Here is a 5,823-nt window from a genome sequence, read left to right on the forward strand (position 1 = left end):
TGATTTTTGGATGAGTATTACGTGGTTTGTTTCATATAAGGAAAGTTACTAATGAAATCAGTCTCAATGCATATAGATTTCCAGCAGTAGAAATCCATACTACAGGTTTTGCATAGTATAGGAAACCAGTGGGTTATGAGGTAGATACTCTAGAGCCGTGTCACTGGGGTTATGCTATAGAAGACTTCCTCCTGCAGGGACTCCAGAATAGTTTAGGTGTAGACTTGTAAGTGGCAATGGTGCAGCTGTGTCAATGTAAAGGCAGCAGAACTGGCTTGGAGAATTCCGAAACACACAGAAGGGCAATGTCATTTTTTCAGACTGCGCACCGGACAGCGTGAACGTGATGCTGGTCCAAGAGGGTCAAAGATCTTCCTGCCTTCCTGCCTGGGGAAAGTTGTCTCAGAAAAAGAGAAGGGGAAGCATTTCTGACCACATCGGTTGGTTAGTTGTCTTGGTTGCAAGAGGATTGAGTGTTCATTCATGGCACTCTGGGCACAATCTCAGACTCTCTGGATAAAATCATAATCTGTCAGTGGTGGAGACTGCACGTATCTTCAGAAATCTTAACAGTGACTGGAAGAAATGGGCTCCTCCATTACTATTTCTTTAACTGAAGAGAAGGTGCCTGGTTGTCTGACAGTGCAATCTTTGAGCCAGTGGAAACACAGAAAAAAATCCATGAAACCTGTTCACAAGCTGATTATTATGCAGATCAGCAATCATTATCCTTTCTCTCATTACCTCAAATGCTTTCTGCCATCTGTTGGTAACAAACCTGCATCTGGCAGATTACCAGAGGAGCCCTAATCAATGGGTAATTGGGGTAGAGGATTGTGTGGACAATCCTGGCAATGAAAGCACAGAAAAACTTACAGCGGGGAGAATAAAGTTTGCCTGTCACAAGTGTGAGATCCTACACCCAGCGTTTCTCCACCATTTTGACACAATTCCTTCATGTTGGAAGAATGTGGAGGTGGGGAGACACAAATTTGTCACAGGCAATTGGATGAATTACCAGCCTCTGTAATGATACCTCAAGCAAAAGGTTAATTTCCAACAGATTATGCCAGCAAGTGCTGCCAGGAGAGGCACAGAGCAGAGCAAGCACAAACACGCATGAGTTTGCATTTCCACGGTTGCCTCTTAGAGCCATCTGTTAATGAGACGTAGAGGATGCTACGGACTCTTTCAAGTCATGGCTCCTAATCTGGTCTCTTAGTGCCTTCTGATAAGAAATACTCAAAATATGTCCCCTGCAGGTTTTCCTTCTCCATCCTGTATAGTCCTTCCAAGTCTTGATTACAGCAGCTCAGATATAATATTCACATTATTCCTCTGGCTTCCAGAAGAAACAAAGCTTTTAAAATCACACAGGTGCTGAGCTCCCAACAGAGACACACTGACAAATTTCAACTGCATTTCATGATGAGGCAGTCTCTAAGTTAACAGATTCTGAGAAGTTTGGAGGGAACCGGCAGCTGGGTAGAAGGGAGAAACCCAGCCAGTGCCTCCACTAGGGGAAAGCAAAGGGGAATTTGCTGCTCTGCATTCCCGTTGTAGGTCAGCCGGAAAATGCTTTGAGCTGTTCTGTACACATGGAGCTGTCAGGTGATGACCACTGCTGCTGTCTTCCTCTACAATGAGTACCTAGAGAGTAAGAGACGAAAGTTACGGTGGTGATTGTAAAGACCTCTGCAATAATCAGACTTTATTAATAGAGTCACGTTTCAAAGAATGAATCAAAATACAAATAGTACTGCACCGTTTGAAAGATCCAATCCATGCTGTCTGCCCTTCTGCCACTGTATAGACCCAGAGGACAATTTCAACCAGGAAAGTGTGCAGAACATTTGACTATTTCTAATCACATTATAATGGTGCTCGAGATGTCAAGATATCAGAGTTTAGCAGTGACACTATACATCAACAATGCTAAGTAATCTCCCAAACTAGATGGAAGGGGGAGAAAAAGGCAGTGGGGTTTTTTTGTCATTTGTTTTTTACTGTACCTTGCAGGCCACTGCTGTTGTTATATTTGCTTGCACTGGCCCCAGCAGCTGGGAAGGGCCATACACAACATCTACTGCCCAGACACCACCCTGGGAGTGTTGCATTCATTGGAGCATGGAAGGAACAAGTAATTTTTGTAGTAAGTAAGAAAGTGTCTGAGAAAAGAAGGAAGTAGAAATCCCTATAAATATCCAAATGCTGCCAATGCCCACGCATGCTGGGCTAGGATCCAAAGTAGCTGTTTTGGGGTGATAAGAATCCTTATTAGGCACCTGAACATGAGAGAGGAGCACCAACACCCAAGCTAAGATGTTAATGAGACTTTGACAGAAAATCAACATCCTCCAGTGATCCAATATCCAGGCTGCCATGACTAAAAAGTGAGAATGTGAATCTTTACTATTCAAAGGGACTAAGAGACAGAGGAACACAACTGAAAGTTGGTTTTAGGAGCACGTTCCCAAGAGATGCAGATCTTATTTCCTTCCTGCAATTAAAGGAAAGAGGTGGCGTTGATACATATTAGATTATGTTCGGCCAGAGAGCAACACCCTCATTTATGCAAATCCAACAACTTTTTTCTTTTCTTTTCTTTTTTTTTTTTAATTCAGCATTTCAGGGACATTACTGCAATCTCCATCTAACAGCTGCAGCCTGCAACCTGCTGGTTCAGTTGCATTTACATCCTCACAGACAGTAGGCATCTGGACACAATAACTTTTTGTAGGCTACTAACTTGGACTGCTACCAAAAACCAAGGGTTCTGTATAGTTTGTGACCCAAATTAGATAACTCGAAACTTTCAGAGAGGGAACAGAAATAGAGCTGGTAGAGAGAGATTTGCCACAGTGCTTTCTTGGGTTTTGGTTTTGTTTTGAAATTGGGATATTGTGTGACCCCATCTTGAAAGGGGAAGAACAACTCAGTCCCTTCTGTGCATGACTGGATGGGTGTTTGTCAATGGAAGGATTACTTTCTCCAGCCACCTTGAGTCTCCCATACTCATTAATGGTATTAGTCAGAAAGAAGGGGAACAGTGAAAAGCCAAATCCTCTTCAGATGTCATTTGTGGCACTGGAAAAGCAGCAAAGAAAAAAAAAAGCTTCAGACTGAGTTCTTCAACATGACCGCAGTACTGTGGGCAATCTCTTTAGATTTTAATCTCAAATGTTGTTAAAACAGCCATCCTTTTGCTTCACAGCTTAGACAGCTCTGAACAGGTACACTGAGCAAGTGAGAGGTGGAATTAATTCAAAGACGTGGCACTTAAATGTCCTGCTGACACCTTAGGAGTGACTCAGCTGTGTAAACATCTAAGAGCACTTCAAGGATTCCAAGCATTTCAACATACGAACACGGTAGTTTAGGAAATAAAAGCACCCAAAAGCCAGCTATGACACTCAGCAGCATCTAGGAGACCTGTTTACACATAAGCAACTTCCTTGAATCCAAAGTATGCTCTGTCCCACACTGAGCTCCTCTTCATTTCACAAATATGGAAGGTTTGTAGATCATCCTCTGTGTCTGTTGCAAATGATAATATCTGAGACACCCTGTCCCTCACAACCTTTCCTTGATGCTCCTGTCTGTGACACAGACAAAAGTGGTACATCTCTCAGGAAAGAGACTTTAGCCAGAAGCAAGTATTTTCACAACCTGTACCAATTCTGCTGTATTGGAATAAATACTGCAAGCTACATTCATCACACTACCCTGGTGCAGCTTTAGTCTCCCATGTTTCATACTTCTGAAGCCTGGAAGCCAGTGGGCCTCTTGTTACCACATAATTCTCTTCCTTTCTTCCTTATTTTTCAAGCTCAGCAGCAGGGAGTTTCACTGCCTCCTCCTATTAACCCGTCCCATATTCAGTATTTATGTTAGAATCAAACAGAATAGAATCAAATCTGATAGAGCAGTGAGCAGAGAAGACGAATGAGTGGGAGACAGAGGTGTCTGCTGAGCTGGTGCCTGTCCCAGGGACAGAATGGTGAATAAAAAAGGTACATTATGTCAGGCATCACACAGAAACGGCTTCACCACCACTGCTGATCCAGGGTCTCATGAGGAGGCAGTCCGCTCCAGAAGTGTTCTGCCTTCTGAAGAAGAGAGCACTTCACACTCCTGCCCAAGGCCCAAACTTCAGATTTTGGTTGACTTTCAGACAGCATCCAGTAAGCTTGCTCTGGCCTAGCATTATGCAGATGTGCTGAAGTACTGACAGTAGTACCTTTGTTGTGTGTAGAAATTCCTCCTACTTCCTCATTTCAAACTAAGTTTCCATCCTTCATGTGTTCCTTGAGAAGCCTGAGCTGAAATAAATAAATAACTAAATGTTACTTTACAGTTTGTACGTACTTTCTCACTAAGAATTTTCAACAGAATGAAAACAAACTCTGGCTTATTATGGAATGGGTTTTGGTATGTTCCACTTGTATTGGATGTTTGGTGTATGAAAATACTTTTTGCTCTAGAAACCCCACCACTGAAGTCTTTGAAGCACATACAGAGGATTTCCATAAGCAACCTTTTAGAAGAACATCGCAGAAAGATGACATGGTCCTAGTTATTCCAATCTCATTAACTGGGCAAGCAGGCAAGTGTTTGAAACAGACTGCAGAACATAAGGAAGTGCTTCTCTCCCAAAAAGGCTGCTCAGCAGAATGTACCACTGTAACACAAATGCAGATGTCACTCTGAGACAGTCATGCTGTGTCACACAGGCAAGTATTAAACAAAGAATTGGGACATCTAGGAGAGTAAGCCCCAACTCAGCTTCCTCCTCACCCAGCAAGATTCTGTTCAGACCTTTCGAACGTCATGAGCTGATCCAAGTTTATGGCCCCTGTTATCAAGTATGGCATGGTTCTGCTATATGTATTATGTTATATACATATTTCTGTTATCTTAATAGCTACTATGAGAAAAACTGGACAACCGTTTTGCTAGACCCATGTTAATTAGCCAAAGACTAACATTTTCTGACTACCCATACCTTCACAGACCTTCACTAGCTTTTACCAAAAATATGTATCTCGGTCTTGCAGGTGAAAAAACACACAGCAACCATCAAAAAGAGCCAGGGCAGCCGCTAATAACTGTCATATAGAAAAGTCCTAAAAAACTGATACAGCAGCTTTCATGTTCTTCTTTGTGTATAACATTCCTAACTCATCCAAAGGTATGGGCCCAATACATACACCCTCGTGTGTGAAAAGAAGAGGAACAGAGTTGAAACGTTAGAGATCAAAACACACCAGATCTACTCTCGAAGAAAACCACACTGTGTACCTTGTTTTTCACAGAAGTAGGAAAATAAGAGAACCTATAGATAAGAACAACTTTCTTATGAACCCAGTTCCACAGCAATCATTTATTTATTAGAAAATCTATTCAGTATGTACACACAAAGATGAAAAAGAGACTGTTGAATAAGTAACTGACTGGAAATACAGATGTCTGCTTAAGCACAGTCCAGCAGCCTCAAGTTCAGGCTGCGTTCTGAAGATCACATCCCACGCCAAGTGACCAGCACTTGGACTTCAATTGCACCAAGTGGAGAATACCTGCTTTTGGATGCCAAACCAGTCATTTGATCCTTTTCATATGAGCTGCCATCTACAATGAACCATTCAATATGGAGCATGAAATGAGGGGCAGGCTATGGCTCAGCATCTTCTGAACACTTCATTGCAAAAACCACTACCAGTAGTATTCTCAGTTACAGATGAAGCAAACAAACTACACGTTAAACAAAAGGCTGGATCAAATCCTCTTCTGAAGACAACCCAGCCTACAGCAAACACAGCAGGA

The sequence above is a fragment of the Mesitornis unicolor genome, unplaced genomic scaffold (genome assembly GCF_000695765.1).
Source record: "Mesitornis unicolor isolate BGI_N332 unplaced genomic scaffold, ASM69576v1 scaffold26, whole genome shotgun sequence".
NCBI lineage: Eukaryota > Metazoa > Chordata > Aves > Mesitornithiformes > Mesitornithidae > Mesitornis > Mesitornis unicolor.